Here is a 27,452-nt window from a genome sequence, read left to right on the forward strand (position 1 = left end):
TCATTAGTCCCCTAGAACTTAGAACTAGTTAAACCTAACTAACCTAAGGACATCACATACATCCATGCCCGAGGCAGGATTCAAACCTGCGACCGTAGCGGTCTCGCAGTTCCAGACTGCAGCGCCAGAACCGCGCGGCCACTTCGGCCGGCGCAGCATCATGATTTCCTTACTTATAAAAACGTCGGAAACTCCATCTGCGCCGCTACCAAACCACCATTGCTTTTGTAAAACATTGTTAGGGATAACGCACGCTGTTGTCCGTTCCACTGATCCACGGTTAGTGAAATGGCGGACTGTTGACTCGCTGAGTGCCACGAACCCGCAGTGCTGTCACCGTCATTCTGTGTCACCCTGTGCTAGACATGGCATGCACGTGAATAGGAGAGGGAAAGACAGGTTGGCTGAACTTCTGGCTGGAAATGTACGGGGGGGCCACCATCACACAGTTCAGTCCCTGGTGTCAGGGGGGCACCTTTTTCACGTTAGAATCAAGTTTCAGACACGCCGCAACGCTGCAACAGAAGAGCCCCCAAAAAATGCACAGAAATGTAAGGTTAGCTTATTCCACCTAAATATTAGAGGTTGGGTTATAAGTTAAAAGAGCTTCTTCCCGCTTGTAAAATTTAGACGAAAAGATAGACATGATGTGCCTGTCAGCACCACGTAACCACAGGGTTAGATAAGTTATATATAAAAGATTACAGTCTAGCAGCTTACTCATGCAGAACTAATACGGAAAAATGAGGAGTGGTTGCATATATCAACACAAAACACAAGTTCAAAAGCACTGACAGTGATCAGCGCATAGAAGTGTATGCTTGTGAATTAATGCTGAAAAAACGTTCACTTTTAATTGTAACAGCATATAGATGCCCACTGGGAAATTTTGAATTATTTATGAGGATCCTAGATTCCTTACTGTTCTGCCTCTCAGAAATCAGCGAGCAGTTAATAGTCTGCGGTGACTTCAGTGTAGATTTTCCAAAGGATTCTGACAGGAAAAATGGTCTTTAAACTTTATTTGGATCCTACAATTTGCTCTCCGTAGTTAACTTTCTAACACAGGTGGATAAATACAGTAGTTCCGTAATTGATAATATTTTCTTTGATGGGCCACGAAGCGACAAAATAACTGTTTACCCACTACCAAATGGTCTCTATGATCTTGATGCAGTCAGGATAATTGACATATTGCCTTACAGTGTGGATTCACCTACAAGGAAAATGTTTTTAAGTGTAGTTTACAAGAAACAACTTGGGATGAAATTTATAAAGAACCAAATGCCAATATAAAATTTAATCTATTCCATGATAAATTCATATCAGTGCTTGAAACCAGCTTTCGGCATAAGCTAATCAGAAGGGACATTAAACAGCCATGTAAAAAAACATGGATCACTAAGTGGATTAAAATATCTGGTGAAAGGAAAAGGGAAACGTATCTTTTGGCAAGAACAAGTAGGGACCCTGCGGTAGTTGCTTTCTACAAAAGCTACTCAAAATCACTAAGAAAGATTGTTAAAAAACCAAGAAACATGCAGTTAATGTCAGAAACCAGTATGTCTGACAACAGATTTAAGGCAGTATGGAATATAGTGAAGCAACAGTCAGGAGAACCAACCACAGAAGAGGGTAACATTACTATTGAATGGAATGGAAGGGTTATAAATGACAAGTCTCAAGTAGCAAATGTATTTAATAATGATTTCTTACACATAGTAGGAAGCTTAAGGACCAACAGTTCAAGAGAAAGATTACAGCAATATGTTGAAGACGTAATTCTCATAAAATTACATCACACGAATGTACCACCAACATCTACTTCTGAAATTGAGAGGGTCATATTCTCTCAAGAATAAAAGCTCTCCTGGTTTTGATGGTGTTTCCAACAGATTACTAAAGATTTGTTTCCCCAAAATATGTAATGTATCAGTAACTCAAGGCGTTTTTCCAGAGAGACTGAAACATGCCGTTGTTAAACCCCTCTTAAGGAGAGGAGATGAGAGAGACGTCAGTAGCTACCGACCTGTTTCACTGCTGATATCATTTTACAAAATTTTTGAGAAGGTGATGTATTTTAGAATAGTATCTCACAACAATAATATCCTAAGCAAATCACAGTTGGGGTTTCAGAAGGGTTGCTTCACTGAGAATGCCATTTACATGTTCACACATCAGATATTACAAGCATTAAATAACAAAACAGCACTGCTAGGTATTTTCTGTGACGTAACCAAGGCATTTGATTCACCGTATACTGCAAGATAAACTGAAGTTTTATGGGATTGATGGTATAGCCAACCAACGGATCATGTCTTATCTAACTAAAAGAATGTAGAAAGTTGAACTTAGTAGTTATTCAACCAACAGAATCCAGGGACATAATTCTGACTGGGGAGTAATCTTGTATAGGGTTCCCCAAGGCTCAATCTCAGATACACTGCTGTTTCTCATATTTGTAAATGGTCTACCGACTAACGTACATCAAACACAATTAGTTCTTTTTGGAGATGCCACCAGTGTTGTAATCACTCGTAGTATACATAAAGAAATGGAAGAAATGGTGAACAAAGTTCTCAAAAGTATCATTGACTGGTTTTCTGAGAGTTGTCTCAGCCTGAATTTCACAAAGACAAGAATCACATTCAGTTCTGCACCTCTAGAGGTACTGCACCACTCGTAAGTCCAACACGTGGTGATGAACTAATACGTAAGGTAGAAACCCCGAAAATGTTAGGTGTCCATATTGATAAGAATTTACATTGGAAAAAACACATTTTGGAACTCCTAAAACAACTACGTTCAGCCACATTTTTACTTGGAATCAGAACAAATTTTGGGGCGAGGGAAATCAGTAACTTGACATATTTTGCTTATTTTCATTCAGTATTGTCATACGGAACAATGTTCTGCGGTAGCTCATCATTAAGAAAAAAGGTCTTAATTGCCCAAAAACATTCTGTAAGAATAATATGTGGTGTTCACCCACCCATCATCTTGTAGACATCTGTTTAAGGAGTTGGGCATTCTGACTACTGCTTAACAGTATGCACTACTGGCCATTAAAATTGCTATACCAAGAAGGAATGCAGATGATAAACGGGTGTTCATTCGACAAATATATTATACTAGAACTGCCATGTGATTACATTTTCACGCAGTTTGGGTGCATAGATCCTGAGAAATCAGTACCCAGAACAACCACCTCTCCCCGTAATAACGACCTTGATACGTCTGGGTATTGAGTCAAACATAGGTTGGATGGCGTGTACAGGTACAGCTGCCCAAACAGCTTCAACACGATACGTTGGGAATTGACACAGAATTCATCAACCGACCACGGCATAACAGCCCGGATAATTATAATGGACATTTGTAGTATGACCGCGGGGAATGCATGAGTTAATCGATTTCTTCAGCATTTGAATTCTATCCATGCTAGATTCAAACTTAATGTGGAAGTAGAAAAAGACGGCTGCGTGCCCATTTTGGATGTTAGCGTTCGCCCTAAAGTCGATGGCGCATTAGGACGTGCCGTAAATCGTAAACAAACACACACGAATCCATGTATACATGCCAGTAGCTGCCGCCACCCTTCATAGACCAGGGGTGCCCTTAAGATCTTAGTGCATAGATAAAGATAATTTGCAAGAAGAGGTCACATACCTCAAGAGCATAAATGACTCTTCCTAGCTTATACATCTACGAATGTATATGCTTTCTGAAAACTCACCAGGAATTTTCAACATTAAATAATCAGATTGAAACTTCCTGGCAGATTAAAACTGTGTGCGCGACCGAGACTCGAACTCGGGACCTTTGCCTTTCGCGGGCAAGTACTCTACCATCTGAGCTACCCAAGCACGACTCACGCCCGGTACTCACAGCTTTACTTCTGCCAGTACCTCGTCTCCTACCTTCCAAACTTCCAAACTTATAATCTGCCAGGAAATTTCATATCAGCGCACACTCCGCTGCAGAGTGAAAATCTCATTCTGGAAACACCCCCTAGGCTGTGGCTAAGCCATGTCTCCGGTATATCCTTTCTTTCAGGAGTGCTAGTTCTGCAAGGTTCGCAGGAGAGCTTCTGTAAAGTTTGGAAGGTAGCAGACGAGATGCTGGCAGAAGTAAAGCTGTGAGTACCGGGCGTGAGTCGTGCTTCGGTAGCTCAGATGGTAGAGCACTTGCCCGCGAAAGGCAAAGGTCCCCATTTCGAGTCTCGGTCGGGCACACAGTTTTAATCTGCCAGGAAGTTTCATATCAGCGCACACTCCGCTGCAGAGTGAAAATCTCATTCTGGAATAATCAGATTCATGACCATGAAACAAGGAACAGGGATGATTTTCAGAGAGGCACCCACAAAGGAGCACTCTACCAAAAAAGTGTAAACTACCAGCCCAAAATACTTTTTAGTGCATTGCCTTCTAAAGTAAAGAAAATTAAAGAATGTAATAAATCAAGGTAAATCTTAAAAAAATTTTACTAACACATAGTTTTTATAACATTGAAGAATATCTAAATACGGGAAAGTAATATTATTTATATATACTGATAAAAAATATTTGTATTTATTATCCAAGTTTTTGAAACGAATTAAAAATAAGAAACTGTAGTGTAATTGACTACATACATACAATGTATATTGTTAACGGATGAATAAAGAGATTGATTGATTGATTAAAGCGAATGGATTTTCTCCGCAACCAATTCGTAGAGAATTCGATGTAAAACGTGGAATGCAGGTATGTGACGGGGAAGGAGATAGTAAGTCCTTCAGATCAACTGCGTTTCTGCCCTATGTGGGTGCTCTTTCCTAGAAGATACGCCCTATTCTCGAGAAACACTGTGTTAAGGTGATCTTCCGGCCTCCCACGAAGATTGCAGCGTTACTCGGCTCTGTAAAGGACGATTTGCTGCTCGCGGAAACTGTGGGAAGTCGTACGTGGGTCAAACAGCACGCACCGTTCATGAGAGATGTGTGGAGCATCGAAGACACACCAGGCTTATTACAGCCAGACAAGTCAGCTGTCGCCGAAAGTTGTATTGATAAAGGGCATCCCATGAAGTACAGTAATGTGAACATTCTACCATCCACCTCTTCCTTTCGCGATTCTGGCTTCAAGGAAGCTATAGAGATTAGATGAGCTAATAATTAAATAAAAAGGGATAGTGGTTTTAATTTAGACAAAGTACGGCAAGAAAGGAAAAATTATTGATTGTTGGTGTTAATAACGATGATCCTCCTTTACCTCCTCTGCATTACTGCAGACGACGTGTCACTGAGCGCATGTGTTCTGTGCATGCAGTACACGTCAGGCGCCCAGTTGTTTCCACTGCACTGTGTGGAATACGAAGGTTCTGTTATAGTTCACTAACCTGCTGTCTTCAGGTTGATGTCCCCAGCGCAGAAAACAGCAAGCGGGTCGTAGGTTCTGTATCTTCAAGCTGGAACTGACTTTTATCGAGGTTCTGTTATGAAATAATGCATCACTTCTTCGGGATGCCCCTCGCGTATTTTAATATAGGCACACGAAAAGACTACATGGTCTTAATACAACACCTTCTGATACAGCAAAGTACACGATCAAACACAGTGTTTACGAAAATGTATCTTTACTCTATTTGTGGCACGTGTCTGTGCCTCAAGACTACCGGAGTGAATCTTTTAATACTGAATACTGGCAAACACACCCTGCCACAGACAACATGACTGTATATCTCGACTACCTAATCCAGAGTGACGAACAGGAACTTAAATAGAAATTGGAAACACATCCTACGACAGACAACATGTCTCTTCTTCTCGACTGCCCAATCCAGAGTGACGAACAGCCCGAAAAACTTCGCGCGCGATACCACAAAAGGCGGGACCCGAACGATTCCGAAGTGCTTCGTCAGCAATTTGGTCAGTCTTTTGTTTATGATTTAAATTGTTTTTAATAATTTTGATAGTCAGCTGTTAAGAGATATTTGCATTAAAAAGTGAAGTCATTCCAATGTGCAGTTTAACTAATAATAATAACTATGGTTCAAATGGCTCTGAAGTCATCAGTCCCCTAGAACTTAGAACTACGTCAACCTAACTAACCTAAGGACATCACACACAACCATCCCCGAGGCAGGAATCGAACCTGCGACCGTAGCGGTCGCGCGGTTCCAGACTGAAGCGCCTAGAACCGCTCGGCCACTCCGGCCGGCAATAATAACTATACTTTATCGTTTTGGCACCCTTGCTCCGAACACAGCAGCCAACCACAGAGCAGTAGCATTATGCAGCCGGTCTTTCTCACGGGAATGGTACCGAATCCAACATCTGTCACAGGTACCTCACACCACATTTCGTCATCTCTATACTTCTTGCACCTCCACTGCTCTGGAGCCTAATGTGATGACTGACTAAGCCAAAAATATTACAAAATCATGGACTTCGGCTCTTGCCATAATTAAAGTACTGAGAAGTCGTCATGGTATCACCGCCGCCGCACATGCATCGATAAACGAATCGAATGTCTGTACGCCTCCGCCATGGGCGGCGCGAGTGTAGCGTATCTCCTTGGTGCCGACCAACGTATGTGACCCGCATGCGCTGTACTGCCGCTGTGGAGCATATAAGGCCGCGCTTGGCACCTTGCCGTCGGTCTTTCGCGATGGGCGGACGATACACGGTCGAAATATCAGTCGAAGAAATTTTATAGGCTCAGCTGCAGGCCCGAAATTTAATGGACTACGCATAATACTCTACTGGCTATTAAAATAGCTACACCTAGAAGAAATGCAGATGATAAGCGGGTACTCATTGGACAAATATATTATACTAGAACCGACATGTGATTACATTTTCACGCAGTTTGGGTGCATAGATCCTCAGAAATCAGTACCCAGAACAACCACCTCTGGCCGTAATAACGGCCTTGATGCGCCTGGGCATTGAGTCAAACACAGCTCGGATGGCGTGTACAGGTACAGCTGCCCATGCAGCTTCAACACGATACCACAGTTCGTCAAGAGTAGTGACCGGCGTATTGTGGTGAGTCAGTTGCTCGTCCACCATTGACCAGACGTTTTCAATTGGGGAGAGATCTAGAGAATGTGCTGGCCAGGGCAGCAGTCGAACATTTTCTGCATCCAGAAAGGCCCGTACAGGACCTGCAACATGCGGTCATGCATTATCCTGCTGAAATGTACGGTTTCGCAGCGATCGAATGAAGGGTAGAGCCACGGGTTGTAACACATCTGAAATGTAACGTCCACTGTTCAGAGTGCCGTCAATGCGAACAATAGGTAACCGAGATGTGTAGCCTGTCGCATCCCATACCATCACGCCGGGTGATAGGCCAGTATGGCGATGACGAATACACGCTTCCAACGTGCGTTCACCGCGATGTCGCCAAACACGGATGCGACCATCACGATGCTGTAAACAGAAACTGGATTCATCCGAAAAAATGACGTTTTGCCATTCGTGCACCCAGTTTCGTCGTGGAGTACACAATCGCAGGCGCTCCTGTCTGTGATGCAGCGTCACGGGTAACCACAGCCACGGTCTCCGAGCTGATAGTCCATGCTGCTGCAGACGTCGTCGAACTGTTCGTGCAGATGGTTGTTGTCTTGCAAACGTGCCCATCTGTTGACTCAGGGATCGAGACGTGGCTGCACGATCCGTTACAGCCATGCCGATAAGATGCCTGTCATCTCGACTGCTAGTGATACGAGGATGTTGGGATCCAGCATGGCGTTCCGTATTACCCTCCTGAACCCACCGATTCCATATTCTGCTAACAGTCATCGGATCTCGACCAACGCGAGTAGCAATGTCGCGATATGGTAAACCGCAATCGCGATAGGCTACAATCCGACCTTTGTCAAAGTCGGAAACGTGATGGTACGCATTTCTCCTCCTTACACGAGGCATCACAACAACGTTTCACCAGGCATCGATAGTCAACTGCTGTTTGTGTATAAGAAATCGGTTGGAAACTTTCCTCATGTCAGCACGTTGTAGGTGTCGCCACCGGCGCCAACCTTGTGTGAATGCTCTAAAAAGCTAATCATCTGCGTATCACAGCATCTCCTTCCTGTCGGTTAAATTTCGCGTCTGTAGCACGTCATCTTCGTAGTGTAGCAATTTTAATGGTCAGTTGTGTATGCGTTCGAGTAAATCCAAAGGTTTCTGACCGTCGAAACTGTCAGGAAACCGCGCATGTTCAGTAGAGAAAGTTTGAAAATGCTTACTGTCGGTTGTGGCAGCGTTACCTCGTAACGTTTCGACTCATCAGACTAGATGTGGACAGGGTGGTGGGGGGGGGGGGGGGGCGGTCTGAGCGCAAACCGCAGAGGGGGCGTGGCCGCCTCTGCTCTGCGTTTTACGGCCCCCCGCGCGGTTCCCAGAAGGAGCGCTTTGTGCGCGGTTCCGCGAACACCGGCCAATTTCCGCGGCTGCCCTTGTCTGCCGCCGGAGTCTCTCCAGCGGGGCCCGCCTGGAAGCAGAACCGCCACTGGACGCCGGAGGCTGGACCCTCCGCCGCCCGTCTCGCGAACGGACGCGTGTCGCTGCCAGCCAGCGGTCCCGGCAGCTGTTCGCCACTGACTCCTACCTCGGGCTGCGTTCACAGTCCCACCGACAACGGTCGTCGGACGCCGCCGCCAGAAGTCGCCCGACAACATCGGACGACACAGCTCGGCCACGGTGCGTCCCATCTCGTCCGTCCGCTTTCGGCGGAGTTGGAGGTTAGAATCCAGTCTGTGTACGGAGTGGGTTAGATTGTAACCTCCATGGGTGGGACGGACACTCTGACACCGCTGTGCCTGGAGACGAGCGCGCCAGTGCGGCGTTTGCTATTAATGAGATGGCGAATCGCCTGTATCCGTCTGGAAAAGAACGTTTCACGTAGTTCACACCCTGTCCTCAATCACTGGAATCACCAGTTTTACGAAATAACAGTGTATTAAGAAAATATGTAGTTTGAGTAATACATCGTGAACCATCAATCAGGGCGGTTCACAAACAACAACTCAAGTACACATGTTAATCCAAAACGTTATCCTGGAAGTAGGGGCTAGGAGGTGCTGGTGAAATAACACACACTGCTAAAGATACCATTTTTACTTTAAAGACCTTATCAATAATAAATTTTTAAGTCTGGTATTTTTTTAAAAACGCAGTTTCAAAACAATTTCCAATCGCTGACAAATTTTCTTTATGTAAAGGAGATTGCAAGGTATGACGTTAACAACAATAGTAAGATTTTAAACTTCATATATATATACAAAAGACAACAATAAAAGATCTTTTAAATAGATGGCAAATTTTGTCTATCTAAAGGATATTGCAAGGTATGACGTTAACAACTTCCCAGTAATAAGATTTTAAACGTATTATACAGGGTGTTACAAAAAGGTACGGCCAAACTTTCAGGAAACATTCCTCACACACAACTAAAGAAAAGATGTTATGTGGACGTGTGTCCGGAAACGCTTAATTTCCATGTTAGAGCTCATTTTAGTTTCGTCAGTATGTACTGTACTTCCTCGATTAACCGCCATGATTTCATACGGGATACTCTACCTGTGCTGCTAGAACATGTGCCTTTACAAGTACGACACAACATGTGGCTCATGCACGATGGAGCTCCAGCACATTTCAGTCGAAGTGTTCGTACGCTTCTCGACAACAGATTCGGTGACCGATGGATTGGTAGAGGCGGACCAATTCCATGGCCTCCACGCTCTCCTGACCTCAACCTGATTTATGGGGCATTTGAAAGCTCTTGTCTACGCATCCCCGGTACCAAATGTATAGACTCTTCGTGCTCGTATTGTGGACGGCTGTGATACAATACGCCAGTCTCCAGGGATGCATCAGCGCATCAGGGATTCCATGCGACGGAGGGTGGATGCACGTATCCTCGCTAACGGAGGACATTTTGAACATTTCCTGTAACAAAGTGTTTGAAGTCACGCTGGTACGTTCTATTGCTGTGTGTTTCCATTCCATGATTAATCTGATTTGAAGAGAAGTAATAAAATGAGCTGTAACGTGGAAAGTAAGCGTTTCCGGAGATATGTCCACATAACATATTTTCTTTCTTTGTGTGTGAGGAATGTTTCCTGCAAGTTTCGCCGTAACTTTTTGTAACACCCTGTATATATAAGATCAGTTCCTTAAAAAAAACCTTTAAGTACCAAGTTTTTACTAAAGTTAAAATAGTTGTCTCTTGCCAATTTAATAACTTATATTACACCTGTCAGTTGTTACAAGATAAGGCCCCCGGAGTAGACAACATTCCATTAGAACTACTGACGGCCTTGGGAGAGCCAGTCCTGACAAAACTCTACCATCTGGCGAGCAAGATGTATGAAACAGGCGAAATACCGTCAGACTTCAAGAAGAATATAATAATAATTCCAATCCCAAAGAAAGCAGGTGTTGACAGATGTGAAAATTACCGAACTATCAGTTTAATAAGTCACAGCTGCAAAATACTAACGCGAATTCTTTACAGATGAATGGAAAGACTGATAGAAGCCGATCTTGGGGAAGATCACTTTGGATTCCGTAGAAATGTTGGAACACGTGAGGCAATACTGACCCTACGACTTATCTTAGAAGCTAGATTAAGCAAGGGCAAACCTACGTTTCTAGCATTTGTAGACTTAGAGAAAGCTTTTGACAATGTTGACTGGAATACTCTCTTTCAAATTCTGAAGGTGGCAGGGGTAAAATACAGGGAGCGAAAGGCTATTTACAATTTGTGCAGAAACCAGATGGCAGTTATAAGAGTCGAGGGACATGAAAGGGAAGCAGTGGTTGGGAAGGGAGTGAGACAGGGTTGTAGCCTCTCCCCGATGCTATTCAATCTGTACATTGAGCAAGCAGTGAAGGAAACAAAAGAAAAATTCAGAGTAGGTATTAAAATCCATGGAGAAGAAGTAAAAACTTTTAGGTTCGCCGATGACATTGTAATTCTGTCAGAGACAGCAAAGGACTTGGAAGAGCAGTTGAACGAAATGGATGGTGTGTTGAAGGGAGGATATAAGATGGACATCAACAAAAGCCATTTACATGCGGGTGAGGCAGACTCGGCCCCTGACAGCCGAGAGGCCGGGCAAAGCACGTGGCGACCCCCAACAGCAGGGCCCCGCTCGCGCCACCACCTCTCTTGGTGACAGCCCAGTACGTACTCCACGATCGTCACGCGACCCTACACTTGCTCCACCAGAGGGCGGTAGCGATCCAAACAGCGCGCCAAACCGAAAGCGCCACCGCAAACACCAGGCGCGAAGCGAAAGCCATCCGCCTGGCGCGCTTTTCGAACAGCCGGACACAGCTGCGGCTCACATGGCACTGAGAATCTCTGCAAAACACTTTGTTCAGACTATGGTTTATTATCCTCCACTGGCGACTTCAGTGTGTAAAGGTTTTGCCAATTAGGGTATCACCACATAACGGTAATTTTACGTTGTGAAAGTTGATGTACCTGTTGCACTGAAGCGTCAAAGAAACTGGTATAGCCATGCGTAATCAAATACAGGGGTATGTAAACAGGCAGAATACGGCGATGCGGTCAGCAGGCCTATGTAAGACAGCAAGTGTCGGGCGCATTGTTAGATCGGTTACTGCTGCTACAATGGCAGGTTATATAGATTTAAGTGGGTTTCAACGTGTCTGAGCACGAAATGTGGTAAACAGCATCTCTGAGACAGCGGTGGAGTGGGGATTTCCCCGTACGACCATTTCACGAGTGTACCGTGAGTATCAGCAACCCACCAAAACTTCAAATCTGCGACATCGCAGCAGCCGGAACCGACGACGTCTGGAGAGATCGTTCAACATGACAGAAGTACAACCCTTCCGCAAGTTGCTGCAGATTTCAGTTGTGGGCCACCAACAAGTGTCAGCGTGCAAACCATTCAACGAAACGTCATCGATATGGGTTTTTGGAGCCGAAGGTCCACTCGTGTACTCTTGACGACTGCACGACACAAAGCTTTACGCCTCGCCTGGGCCTATCAACACATACATTGGGAGTGTTGATGACTGGAAACTGTTGCCTGGTCGGACGAGTCTCGTTTCAAATTCTATCGAGCGGAGCAGACGTCCTTATGACCAATGTCAGTTTGCACATGCATAGTGTCCGTACTGTCAATGTTAAATTCGCTACCAGCACTCTGAAATAACGTGCTCCATCGCAGACATTTCAAGATCGAGATTTGTTTCGCAATTTGATTCGAATGGAGGAGGAGATTGCTTCGAAGCTGCTCGCAATCATTGAGAAACATATTTACCAGGAAGATACAAACATGAGCCGCGCCAGAAACCCAGAGGTGGGTACATATAGAAAGCTTCATAACAGCAGAAATTTCCAGTGTGTAACTTGTGTTTACTTTCCGACGCAGACTGGCACTCACTTAAAAAGATTTCTGTCCACTGGAGAAACACAGCAGTCGTTACCCTCTGCAACAAGAACTGCAGCAAACACATTTATTCTATCGCTTGCGCCTTTGCCCCTCATTTTGCGCGGGATTGGCGTGGTTAAATCGGATTTGGCGTGTTAATTTGAAGGCGTGGCCGGATGCCCTTGCTGCCCCACCCTGTACCCTCGAAGTTATTCCCTGATGTCTTAACAGATGTCCTCTCATCCTGTCCCTTCTCCTTATCATTGTTTTAAAATCAACTGCACCAAGATAACCTCGCCTAGTCATGCGCAGTGGTCACTGCTTACACCAACACTCTGTGTCGACGTTTGTTGCATTTACCACGATGAGGTAAGTTTTATCATACGACTATAGCGCGCTATAACAGCAAGAACCATGGTAAATGTCGTGTGACTGGGGCCTCCCGTGGGGTACACCGTTCGCCCAGTCTTTCGATCTGACGCCACTTCGCCGACTTGCGCGTCGGTGGGGATGAAATGATGACGATGAGGACAACACAACACCCAGTCCCTGTGCGAAGAAAATCTCCGACCCAGCCGGGAATCGAACCCGGCCCTTAGGATTGACATTCTGTCGCGCTGACCACATTTCTTTTTTTAATACTTTGTTGACCTCATTTTGTTCGTTGTATATGTTCGGGGTTGAGGTCTCACGACACCCGTTCAGGTCGTTCGTCGGTCCGTGCACTCAGTTTGTTATTATAGAGCGTAGCCAATCGTCTGACCGAACACGCTGAGCTACTCTGCCGGCGACCACTCAGCTCCGGGGCCGACGCTGTAGCGGCACAATTTTTTCAACGTTACAGTATTACGATTATCTCTCGCCTATGGCTATCAATTATTCAGAGTAAGCGACTGTATACGACCAGTCACATCTAGTTAGTACAACTACTGATGGTACGTTCTCCATCCTCATTCTACACTTCTCCTCACCCCTCACCCTTCCTAATTTTTGAATTTCAGTGGTATTAACAGGTAACTATACATCAATTCGTTCTGATTATATTTCAGTTTTTAATATCTGATGTGTACAAAAAATTGTAACATAGTTGCCCAAACAAAATTTCGTGCTGTTGTCTGCACGTCTTTGTGAATCTATGTTTATCACATTAATGGTTATGTATGTGACTGGACTGATTTTCTGATAATATCCTAGGTGCCGGATGATGAATATTTTAGAGCTCTGTAATCGATTAAGTAGTAAGGATAACGGGATACAGCTGTTTGCAATTAATTTCAAAGAAAACAAAAGTCGTGCGGTAGCCTTCTCGCTTCCCACGCCCGGGTTCCCGGATTCGATTGCCGGCGGGGTCAGGGATTTTCTCTGCCTCGTGATGACTGGGTGTTGTGTGCTGTTAGTTAGGTTTAAGTCGTTCTAAGTTCTAGGGGACTGATGACCTCAGATGTTAAGTCCCATAGTGTTCAGAGCCATTTTTTGAAAACAAAATAAATAGCTATTGTGCACAACTAAGACTTACTTTATAGTTCAATGCTGTCTTCAGTACACTCGTTCTTCCCATGCCTACCACGTATTCCTTCTATCTCTTTCTATACTGTATTGAAACAATGTTAAGCACGTAGAGTTCCTACCTGCTACGTTCGCCTCCGTTACTATCCTTGCCGCGCGGGATTAGTCGAGCGGTGTAAGGCGCTACAGTCATGGACTGTGCGGCTAGTCGCGGCGGACGTTCGAGTCCTCCCTCGGGCATGGGTGTGTGTGTTTGTCCTTACGATAATTTAGGACAAGTAGTGTGTAAGCTTAGGGATTGATGACCTTAGCAGTTAAGTCCCATAAGATTTCACACACATTTGAAAATTTTTTACTATCCTTCAGTACGTATGCTGCCGGCGTTCTAAGAAATTCCGTCTCCATGTTGTGTTGATTTATTAGTGTCCAGTATTACCATCAATGACGTAATTTTGACACTGCCATTACTCCACGAAATTCGAACATTGTCTACTGTGAGCTACATCCAGACATCCTCAGCATACACAGCGTATCGATAATTAGACTTGTAGTTTCAAAGCGCCGTAGTATAAGAACGACTGCTCGGAATGATGTCAGATTTGAACAGAATATTATTGACGCAGGGGGGAGGCGGTGGGGGGAGAGGAGTCACAGAACAAAATTGACGTAAATTTTACCAATAATGGCGCTGTAAGCGTCTTAACGTAAATGGGATGAGCTGCAAATGACAGATGAATCGCAATACGATTAATATAGATTGAGCTGCACGTTACACCGTCCATGCTGCTCAGTCTGCATGACTGCCAGCCTCGTGTACCACCTCGGAGAGGTTGAATCACATCAGGTGGGAAAAGATGATTTTTAACTGTGCCAAGGTCAAAAGCAGTGGAGAAAGGAAAAGGATATCGGTTTTTAATGTCCTCCTCGCCTATCGCATCCGTCTCCCCTCCCCCACACGGATCCTGTATGACCTTATTCCCTCCCACACCTCCTCCTTTTCCTCGAACGGATACGGATCCTCTACACCTCTCGTAAACTTGATCCCCCTCACCCGCTTGTCTCTCCCATCCTCTCCCACCCCCGTCCGCTGCCGCGCCTGTATTCCCACATCCCACCTGCTCTCCATCTCTCCACCCTCCACACCCTCGCCCAAGGTGGCTTCCACCAACTCCCCCTCCCTGATGATGCCCTCTCCCCCCCCCCATCTACCCCTCCTATTCACTTTGATCCTCCCCTTCCACACCCTGTGTTTTTTCCTTAGGGCACCCTCTCTCCCTTCTCTCCCTTCTCTCCCTCCTCCCTTCCTCCCCCCTCCTCCCCCCTGGACTTCCCCTATCCCCTACCTTCTTCCCTCCCCCTCCCATCTCCTCTGCCACTGGCATCTACACCCTCCTCCACCATTTTTTCCCCTTTCGGCAGGTCCCCGGACTCATACACGTCTAGTGAACATTCGCGCGCCTGAGATCATCAGCATCGGTTCAAATGGTTCAAATGGCTCTGAGCACTATGGGACTTAACATCTGAGGTCATCAGTCCCCTAGAACTTACGAACTACTTAAACCTAACTAACCTAAGGACAACACACACATCCATGCCCGAGGCAGGATTCGAACCTGTGACCGTAGTATAACACCCCACCCGTCACTTATCTGCATTTGGCGTGTGTTCACCCCAGCTAATTGACTAACAGATCAACAGAGAGTGCAAAACTGCCGCAATATCGGATAACGCAAAGAAATTAATAAGGCCATGTGACTCCTGATTGAACTGCGGTGGTAGTGTTCACATTAATTGATTGAGAATTGATCATATTTAATTAAAAAGGGGTACACATTGATGTTATATGCAGCTATTGACACCAGATGCAAATTTTAAACATAAAATTAATTAAGAACGTGATTTGCGATTTCCACTACTTGATTGAAAACAGATGCAGTCGATTATCACAAATTTATTTTGACTCATGACCTTCAATCATCACATTACGTGACTCTCCTACCAGGCAGTGGTAATAAATTGCGTTTGTGTGGAGTAAAGCTCAATAACTCAAAAGTAATTCCTATCAACTGACCCAGGCGTAATGCAAAGTGCGAGAAGAATTCTACAGTACACGGCCCATGAAAACCTCGTGGAAACTTTGCCGACGTGATCCAACAAATTAATCAGTGGCCGAATTCAGCGTGGCGGAGCAGCGTCATTGTGTGGATGTCGGCCGACCTCGTGGTGCTGCAAGGCTGCACTCGTCTATTCACTCCTAGCTATCTTGCTCACTACATAGCTGAACCAAAACTTCCTATCTCCAAGCCCAATCGTTCCCTTTGCGAAGTCCTAAACTGTAGAGATGCTCACTCTTTCTCAGGCAAACTGAGTCAAGAACGCCACGTCTGCACTCTAGGCAATCTGGGAATGGAAGACCTCTACTGAGACTTCTGCCAGTCCGATCTTTGCCTCGGTTTCGCCTCCAGCAAAATCACTTACGCCAATTGCAGCGCAAGTCGCGTTAATTATGCGTCGCTTCCCAGCGCCGCCCAATGCCTGCTCTGGGACGTGAACAAATTCCCACAAAATTTCCCTTCCTCTCAACTTCTTCTACGAGGGTTATTCCAAAAGTAAGGTCCGATCGGTCGCGAAATGGAAACGACTATGAAAATCCGATAAAGCTTTGCACAGATGTGTTGGGTAGTGTCTCTAGTATAACCCCAGTTAGCATCACGTCGCTCTTCTCATTTCTGAGCTCGCAGTGAGTGCGTAAAGATGTCTAGAAAATAGTGTCTGCCGCCAAGTACGAGGGCCTGGTGAGAAATTTCGCCTGAAGCTATGCAGCCAACATTACATAACTGTCGTGCTGTTTCGTCTTCACGACAATTCTCAGCCGCATTCTGCAGGGGCAATGAAGATGCTCCTGCATCGTTTTCAAATGGAAATGTGAGATTACCCACAATACAGTCCGCAATTGTCTCCCCCTGAGTTTCATCTCTGGTCACATGAACCGCTGTCTTTGAAGACAACATTTTGACACAGACAACGAGGTGTAGGCCAGCGTGGAGAATTGGCGGAAAGCACTGGCGGCTGCCTTCTATGATGAGGCTATTGAAAAGTTGGTACAACGCTACGACAAAAGTCTAAGTCAGAACGGCGACTACGTAGAGAAGTAGCTGAAAGGTGTAGCTAATTGTTACAAGTAAAACATTTCTGATGTTCACTGTGGTTTCAATTTGGCAATCAATCGGACCTTACTTTTGGAATAACCCTCGTATTTAGCCCCCCCCCCCCCCAGGCCACCCATCAAGGTTAGCATCTGCACAAACACCAAGTTTTCCAGAATTCTGACTCCCAGGAGAGTACCTCAAATTCCTCGGTCCTACGTTCCCATCGGAGGCTGGCGTATTTCATGCTGTCGCTCTTCACCTGATTTACTTCAGGCTCTGCAGACCGTGAATTCACCGTGAAGTTGCTATAGTCACGAACACGCATATTTTGACCTCTGTTGACTGCTCCACCGTAGCTTTGTGCGGCTTTCTCGCATGTTTCACAGAAAACGGGATGACGGACATTTATCAACAGGCGTAAAGTTCTCCGTCTGTTTCCTGGTACAGCAGCATGGAGTCAGGGTCAACCACCCACTCACTGTCACTCATCTTAAGGCGGCTGGAGGCTGCGTTCCGTTACCGCTTTCTCGGAGCTCGAGCCGCCCTAAGCCGCCTATTGTCGCTTCCCTTCGGCGCTCCCCGGCCGGCCATGGTCAACTCTAAATACTTCCCTGGGGTAAACTAGCGTCCAGTAAATCGACTCGTTTCCACAAAGTTTTCATGTCGTGTGACTTACTTTAAAACCATCACCCGACATTAATTATTCCAATACGTCCATACTATACCCTCTACAAGATGTACTGTGCCTTGTCAGTCATTTTGTTCAGCCCTACTGCTCGTTCAACGTGAGTTAGGTGATCCTTAATGACTTCATGTAAGGGGCATAGTTCTTGCCATCTTACAGTAGCAGTCTGCGGGCCGCGGTGGCCGCGCGGTTCTGGCGTTGCAGTCCGGAACCGCGGGACTGCTACGGTCGCAGGTTCGAATCCTGCCTCGGGTATGGGTGTGTGTGATGTCCTTAGGCTCTGACTGGCTCTGAGCACTATGGGACTTAACATCTATGGTCATCAGTCCCCTAGAACTTAGAACTACTTAAACGTAACTAACCTAAGGACGTCACACAACACCCAGTCATCACGAGGCAGAGAAAATCCCTGACCCCGCCGGGAACCTGGGCGCGGGAAGCGAGAACGCTACCGCACGACCACGAGCTGCGGGATGTCCTTAGGTTAGTTAGGTTTAAGTAGTTCTAAGTTCTAGGGGACTTATGACCTAAGATGTTGAGTCCCATAGTGCTCAGAGCCATTTGAATTTGAACCAAAGTAGCAGTCTCGCGGTTCCAGACTGAAGCGCCTAGAACCGCTCAGCCACAAGGGCCGGCGGTTCTTTGTGTGTGCCGTCGTGTTAGTGCTTCAGTGTTTTACCGCCCACGCTCCACGTGTGTCGTTTCAGTCATCAGTGTTCGTGTACAAGTGCTAAAGGTTTTTATTTTGCCACACCTGTGGACGGCTCCGTGTTTCTTACACATGAGTCTACTGTTTCTTGTCCAGCATTATGTTTTGTTTTTCTGTGTCTCCCTTGTTTCTATTTGAATTATCTGTGGCCGAAGAGCGGCGTAACATTGCCGCTGCCGGCCCACCTTTGTATAAGGTGTTTAAATAACAATAAAGGAAAAAAAAGGTTTTTAATGGTCCTTGGGCCGAATACCGCATAAAATATAAACTGGCATCGGTGTCCAGTTGTCGTGAGACTGGCGCAAGATACGTTCCATACGCTGTCCACCGTTTCCTGCCACACGTTGAAATCGACAAACAGCATGTTCCGCAACAGGCCAAAGGATCTCGGGAGTCAGGTTAGGAATGCGTTGCGCAGTGCGTGCCTTCAATTCAGCTGCGCTCCTAATTGGAGCACTGGACACGGCATCTTTCAGACAACCGCACAGCCAGAAGTCACGCGGGTTAAAATTAGGCGACGTGGACGGCCAGGCTGTGGAGAACAGCGGCTGACGACTCTACAGTTTCCGGGAAGCACCTGCAGCGGCCGCTTCACCGGCAATGCAATGTACGGCGCAGCGCCGTCTCGCTTGGTCCCACCCACACCTGCACTAAAGGCTGTCGTAGCGTTCACCGGAGACGGTACAGGTGACAGAATCCGAAGGGCTCATCTCCTCGAGAAAATAGGACCCCGAGCCGTGGCGCCAACAGTTTCCTTTGCTCGGGTCTTGTCTGGCCCCACCGGCTCGAGTTCACCATCGATTTACTATTTGTTCAGCGAGCATCTTTGGTCGAAGTCGGCCTAGGAGGGAGTGCTGGCCGAGTGGTGTTTCTGGGAGGGATCGGTCTGAGACAGCGGAGTTTTTCTGGTGACATCGGCTTCCTACGTGACAGCTGAGTTGGGCTGTTTGAGCCACGTTGGTCTGCGATAGCCGCACCCGTCCCACACACGGAAGTACCTGTTTGACGAGTGGTGTGTGGGGCGTGTCAGTAGGCTGGTGGGGCCTGAGCCGTGGCGGCTCATATCGACAGTGCCGCTCTGGTGGTTCATCTTTCCTGCCACGGTCAGGGCGGTAAGCAGCGCCCTCTGGGGCCTACGCGAGGAGTAACGAGGCGAGGTACTGTGGGGGTGTGCTCCGGGACGTGGTGGAAGGCGGCTGTCGGGTTGACGCAGCGCGTGTGGGACCGGACCTATCGCTCTGAACGGAAGGCGCCGTAGCAACCAGCGAGAAGCGGGCGTCCTGTAATTTGTGTGAAGGAGTAACGATTTTTGCATTGGATGTCGCAGTGGTTCCCGAGAGTTGCGGTGGCTGCTTTCGGAGAAAAGAATTGGTAAGAGCTTGTGTCTACGCTCTTTTCCGCACGATGTTGCTGCATGCCGTTATAAACGGGTGAAAATCAGGCGCTTGTATTGACTATACGGCAACTGGTGATGTAAAATTACATTTGCGATTGAGTCTCACTTGTACTGTGACAATTTAGAGGCGAAAACTGTGGTGGTTTCTTTAGGTCTGGTTCCTTTCTGTGCAACTAAGGGAGTCAGTTACTTGGGGTAACTGAGGGAGCACCATTATGTTGGCCTAAGTGATACGTTCTCCACGTTTTGTCTGTGGCTTTGCGAATCGAAATCGTGGGGGAGTAAACGTGTGAGTAATTTGCTATTGTATTGATGGTTATGTTGTAAAGACTGTTCTCTGGTGTGTTAAATCACGCGCTGATTTGTAGCGAATCTAAGCAGATGTTACCATTGCTACTTGCTTATGTGCTACTGTCCTTATGATTGGCGTTGTTTGTCTTTTGATTGTAGGCGTGCTCACGCTTAAAAAATATTTACGGCTACTATTTATAAGGGGTTGTCTAGTAAGGAAATTGCTTAAGCTTTTATCATATGCTGGTCTGTTTGCCTATCACATTGGCTTTCTATGCAGTAACTGAAGGAATGTGTATGGTGGTTCAAGATTCTAGGCTGACTAGTATTTGAACTGGTGTTGAGGTTAAGGGCGAGATCAGCATCCCGCAAACCAGCACGCTGCGCGTGGTTAAATGTTCTGCTATTGGGGAGCCGGCTCTCTGTTCTTGGATTTTGTAAGGATACGTGACGAGTGCATCGCTGTAGTTTCTCGCGTGCTAAACTGCGGGGTGTCGGTGCCGTCGTAGGGCTAGACTTGTGATGTATGTTATGTTGAAAGGGAATTAACTGTACCAAACTTAAGAGAGCTTTTAGTTTGTTTTAGGTCTGTACATGGAATGATGTTGATATTTTGTCGATTGCGGCCACAACTTCCCGTGTGGGGAGATCCTCTGAGGGACTTTTGCAGTGCAGTCCATCTGAAACGTGCTGCTGAAAACTTGAGACTGCAGCTCTCTGATGTTATATATTTCTGTTTAATCTTAAATGTCTTGGATGTAATATGGTTGTCGAGGATTATATAATTAATTTTGATCGCTGGTTCCTTAAAGGAAGCATTTCGTTTTAAAATATGTGCTCGGTCAGAGCCTATTTAAATATGATTTTAACTCATCATTCAAATTTTCTAGTCTTGCTTTCTTAAAAGGCTTTCAGTTAAATGATTGCTATTTGCCTGTTTGAATGTTCGAGAGACTTAAAGCAAAAGAATATTATTTTGTAATTTGTACTGATTTGTAATACCTGACTTATGTGATCTATAAATGTGTCTAGTCAATGGTGATGCCCTGTTCTATTAATGCCTACCCCTTCCACTCCGCAGCCTATTGAGCTGCTTTGTGTCGAAATTGTGTTCAGAACACCCCTCTGACCTGACACCTCAGGGCCTGCTTCGCCGCGTCCTCCAGCTAGTGCGGGCCTCCGGCTGTGCAAAGGGGCAACTTTGTGGCTGCCCGATCGTTGGTTAGTGACCACGCAATTCATCCGATTGTATGGACTGCCGCTTCACTTTGCTCGCACCCTGTTTAGCCTGCTTCACCCTGGACCGATATGCCATCCGACTGTTTGTTTAAAAATTACCACCTCAAGTCACCTCTTGCAACGACGCAACGCCGACACCTTACATAAGATGAGCTTTAAGTGTTGCTTCGTTGACTACAGTAGTCTAAAAAGAGTAACCTCATAGTCACATTTCTCCGAACTGTGGCTTTAAGATCTACACTGCAAATTTCGCCTGAACTTTTACGTAGCTGGCCCTTTTGTTATTAATACACACATCAAAACAAGAGGCCGGCCGCTGTGGCCGACCGGTTCTAGGCGCTTCAGTCCGCAACTGCGCTGCTGCTACGGTCGCAGGTTCGACTCCTGCCTCGAGCATGGATGTGTGTGATGTCCTTAGGTTAGTTAGGTCTAAATAGTTCTAAGACTAGTGGACTAATGGCCTGAGTCCCATAGTGCTTAGAGCCATTTGAACCATCAAAACAACTCTTGCATCTCCCCGCTTCCCAGAACTCCTGAAGATAAACATTGTCTGTGGATACTGTATGACAGACACAGTCCCTCTGACTGTTCAGAGGTGTCACTAAACTCACCCAAAGATGTAAACATCCACGCATGTTCAGCGCCTATTAGACGGACGGGGTCCGACAGGGCTCGTGTTGTCTGTAGTTCAACCATACCTAGACGCCGTTTAATCGCTTCCACATTGTTACTTTGTCCCAGAAAGGGCTCTCAAGAAGGGAAGTGTCCGTCACGGAGTGAACCAAAGCGATGTTGTTCGGATATGGAGGAGATACAGAGAGACAGGAATTGTAGAAAACATGCCTCGGTAAGGTCGCTCGAGGGCTACTACTGCAGTGGATTACCGTTACCTGCGAATTATGACTCGGGAAACCCTGACAGCAATTTCACCATGCTGAATAATGGTTTTCGTGCAGCCACAGGACGTCGTGTTACGACTCAAACTGCGCGCAATAGGCTGCATGATGCGTAACTTCACTCCCGACGTACATTCCGAGGTCCATCTTTGCAGCCACGGCACCATGCTGGGCGGTACAGATGGGCGCAACAACGTGGCGAATGGACCGCTCAGAATTGGCATCACGATGATGCCAATGCCTTCAACCAGACAATCGTCGGAGACGTGTTTGGAGGCAACCCGGTCAGGCTGATCGCCGCAGACACACTGTCCAGCGAGTGCAGCGAGGTGGAGGTTCCCTGCTGTTTTGGGGTGGCATTATGTGGGGCCGACGTACGCCTCTGTTGGTCATGGAAGGCGCCGTAACGGCTGTACAATACCTGAATTCCATCCTCCGACCGTTAGTGCAACCATATCGGCAGCATGCTGGCTAGATATTCGTCCTCATAGACGAAAATGCGCGCCCCCATCGTGCACATCTTGTGAATGTCTTCCTTCAGGATAAATGGAGTGGCCAGCATGTTCTCCAGACAGAACCCTATCGAACATGCCTGGGATTGAAAAGGGCTGTTTTTGTAGGATATGACCCACCAACCACTCTGAGGGATCAACACCGAATATCCGTTGAGATGTGGGACAATCTGGGCCAACTGTGCCTTGATGCCTCGACGAATCAATGCAAGAGAACATGCTACAGGGTATTAGAGGTACCGGTGTGTACAGCAATCTGGACCTCCACCTCTGAAGGTCTCGCTGTATGGTGGTACAACATGCAATGTGTGGCTTTCATGAGCAATAAAAAGGGTGGAAATGATGTTTATGTTGATTTGTATTCCAATTTTCTGTACAGGTTCCGGAACTCTCGGAACCGAGGTAATGCAAAACTTTTTTTGAAGTGTGTACTATTAAAAGCATGTTATATTGCTCCAAACTGTGCTCTCTAGATTTAAATTGCAAATTTAATCTGAAGTTTTACGTAGCTGGCCCTTTTATTATTATTATTATTGTTATTAAAAGCATGTTAAATTTCTTTTAAAACGTGGCCTTAAGATTCAAATTGCAGTATCTGTTACTTTGATTTTAAGTTAAATTTTAACTTAGCAGCTGTCCGCCCCTGGTAGCTGAGTGGTCTTACTAAAATGAGGCCGCTCAGTCTAATGAACTCAGATTACAAGGTGGTTGCAGGTGTAATTAAAGAACGGATGGGACCGATTTTAGAAAAAGTCATTGGATGCCACCAGACGTGTCTCCCTTGACGTACCATTTTTAAGACCGTATGTGAATATCGAGACATTATTTATATTTTCTCATCATCGTCAGCGAATGGAGGCATTGACTTCATTGATTTTGCTAAAGCGTTTGACAGAGTCAACTACGGATATCTATTCAGAAACTTGAAACACATAGGTTTCAATGATGGCAACTTAGCGGTTTTAATGAATATCGTCAGAGGCATACAAACCAAAATCTCGATCAATGGACTATAATCATACTAATGAAGTATTGATATCTAGTGGAGTTCCTCAGGGAAGTCCCCTGTCCATGTTGTTTTATGTTGTTTCTCTGGAACCCCTTTTACGGCTTTTGAACACAACCTTAGAAGACATAACACTAGCTGGGCTAAAGAATGTTACAAATGCATACGCTGACGATGTGGGAGCTCTAGTAAGGAGCGATGATGACTGTGCCCAGCTAACGGACAAGTTATTGCTTTATAGCAGGGCAAGTGGTGCGAGGATAAATGAAACGAAAAGTTCCTTTTTAAATCTCCGTGGTCTTGACAATGTGCAGCTACCGTGGGCCATCAGGGTGGACCGTCACACTACTTTGTGCATAACTTTTTACAGTTGCCCATTAACAACAACGGCTGCTAATTGGAAACAGTTGTTAGGAAAAATCAGAGGCAGCTTAATACTGCATGAAACGAGAGACTTAAATATCAAGTAAAGAATTAAACTAATAAACTGTGCTGTTCTTTCGAAAGCTGCATATGTCGCTCAGATTTTACCAAGACCTCCAGACATAGCGAAATCTATAATGAGCACAATCTGTCGATACGTATGGAAAGGCCATATTTGTAGACTAGCAGTAGGAACGACTACATCGAGACCCGAAAGCGGAGGCCTAGGGCTGACAGACCTTCGGAGGAAAAACACTGCCCTCTTCACTGAAAGAACGCTAAAACTTACAGAGACGCAGCCGAACAGCATAACTGCCGCTCTATTTGACCTTCTCAAATCCGGAAGCATGCAGCCGCCAGTAGATGTTCACAACATAATTTACAACCTAAAGCATATTAACGAATTTTATGTAGAATTAAGCTACTTGACATGCATTTTAACAGACAAAAATAAGAGGACAAGTAAATATATAGTAGAGAAGTTACAATCACGCGAAAACCAAAATAAAATGGAGCTGAAGTATCTCAACAAAAACTGGGAAAAAATATGGACTAATATAAATAACAAAACACTGACTACGGAAGTGCAAGCGTCATGGTACAGAGTTGCCAACAACATCATTAGTACCAATGAAAAACTGTATTCAATAGGACTACATGCAACCAATGTGTGCCAAAAATGTCACAATTTGGACTCCTTAAAGCATCGCTTCATCTATAATGGATACAAAAATATTTGGAATGACATTGTATTGCAAGTGGCTTTTCTCAAACGGACCGATGAAAGAGAAATCACACTAAACGATATACTCTTCCCAGAAGAAATTTCCTTTCCACCACAAAAAACAATAGCATCTTATGGCTATTCTGAAATTTTGTCAATTATGTTGTTAACAACAAAGGCAATGACAATCTACAAGAATATCGAGAATATATGAAAGACGAATACTTCAAAATATACCGGAACAAAGATCATAAAAAGAAGTTCGGGGATATGATGCAAATTTTGTTTCAGAAACAAGGCATCGGTTAATACCTAAATAATATGAAATCGACCGAACAAGATAGACTGCCAAAGTAGGGGATTGCTGTTGAGGGTGAAGTACGGTGGGAACTTCGTGTGCCCCGGGGCCGAAACGGTGGCCGTGAAGACCTCAACAGAACCCCGAAAAAGCATGTTTTCCCAAGAAGTAACAGGAGTCATGCCACAGCATAAGAATAGTAGGGAAAAACTATTCTCATGCATAAGACGTACATCACTGACGACGTTTAATTTCCTCTCTTAATTTTTACTTTTGCTTCTCTCTCATTTTTGTTTAAATTCTAATGGAAGAATATTTTGTGTTCCGTTAATGCAGTCAATAGTATTATAGAGAGAGTTATTTTCACCGTAATCAATTCGGATTACAATTTTCTAACATTGTCTTCAAGATGCAATTCAGTTTCATAACCTATTTAAAAAAAGAAAAACAAAGTGGCAGAGCACTGGTCTAGTAAACCAGGGGCCGTGATTAAAAAAATTAAAAAAAAGTGGTCAGTGCGACAGACTGTCATACCTAACTGCCTGGGTTCGATTCCCGGCTGGGTCAGAGACTTTCTCCGCTCAGGGACTGGGTGATGTATTGCCCTTGTCATCATGATTTCATCCCCATCGACGCGCAACTCGCCGAAGTGGCGTCAACTCGAAAGACTTGCACCACGCGAACGGTGTACCCGACGGGAGGCCCTCGCCACACGGCATTTATTTACTTAGCAGTACATTTTTATTCGCATGAAATATTGGCCAGTTGATTTGTAGGCCCAGTCCTTCCTGTTTTCGTTGAATCTCGATTATCCGGTTCAGGCCCTACGGTAAAGTATGCCGTGAACCGGAAGCACATAGTCACCTTTGCAGAGTGGAGTGGTACCGGTTGATGTGTGTGCTGATTTTCCGAGCCCAAGTTCTGGACTTCTGTGTACAGACGTGTCCTTGGAATTGGCTTCGTCTGTATATGCACTACTGCACATTAAAATTGCTACACCACGAAGATGACGTGCTACAGACGCGAAATTTAACCGACAGGAAGGAGATGCTGTGATATGCAAATGATTAGCTTTTCAGAGCATTCACACAAGTTTGGCGCCGGTGGCGACACCTACAACGTGCTGACATGAGGAAAGTTTCCAACCGATTTGTCATACACAAACAGCAGTTGACCGGCGTTGCCTGGTGAAACGTTGCTGTGATGCCTCGTGTAAGGAGGAGGAATGCGTGCTGTCACGTTTCCGACATTGATGAAGGTCGGATTGTTGCTTATCGCGATTGCGGTTTGTCGTATCGCGACGCTGCTGCTCGCGTTGGTCGAAATCCAATGACTGTTAGCAGAATATGGTATCGGTGGGTTCAGGAGGGTAATACGAAACGCCGTCCTGGATCCCGACGGCCTCGTATCACTAGCAGACGAGATGGCAGGCATCTTATCCGCATGGCTGTAACGGATCTAGCAGCCACGTCTCCTTGCAAGACAACAACCATCTGCAAGAACAGTTGGAAGACGTTTTCAGCAGCGTGGACTATCAGCTCGTAGACGACGGCTGCGGTTACCCTTGACGCTGCATCACAGGCAGGAGCGCCTGCGATGGTGTACTCGACGACGAAGCTGGGTGCACGAATGGCAAAACGTCATTTTTTTCGGATGAATCCAGCTTCTGTTTACAGCATCATGATGGTCGCATCCGTGTTTGGCGACATCACGGTGAACGCACATCGGAAGCGTGTATTCGTCATCGCCATACTGGCGTATCACCCGGCGTGATGGTATGGGGTGCCATTGGTTACACGTCTCGGTCACCTCTTGTTCGCATTGACGGCACTTTGAACAGTAGACGTTACATTTCAGATGTGTTACGACCCGTGGCCCCTTACCCTCATTCGATCCGTGCGAAACCCTGCATTTCAGCAGGATAATGCACGACCGCATGCTGCAGGTCCTGTACAGGCCTTTCTGGACACAGAAAATGTTCGACTGCTGCCCTGGCCAGCACATTATCCAGATCTCTCACCAATGGAAAACGTCTGGTCAATGGTGGCCGAGCAACTGGCTCGTCACGATACGCCAGTCACTACTCTTGATGAACTGTGGTATCGTGTTGAAGCTGCATGGGCAGCTGGACCTGTACACGCCATCCAAGCTCTGTTTGACTTAATGCCCTGGCGAAACGAGGCCGTTATTACGGCCAGAGGTGGATGTTCTGGGTACTG

This window comes from Schistocerca piceifrons, chromosome 11 (genome assembly GCF_021461385.2).
Source record: "Schistocerca piceifrons isolate TAMUIC-IGC-003096 chromosome 11, iqSchPice1.1, whole genome shotgun sequence".
Lineage (NCBI taxonomy): Eukaryota > Metazoa > Arthropoda > Insecta > Orthoptera > Acrididae > Schistocerca > Schistocerca piceifrons.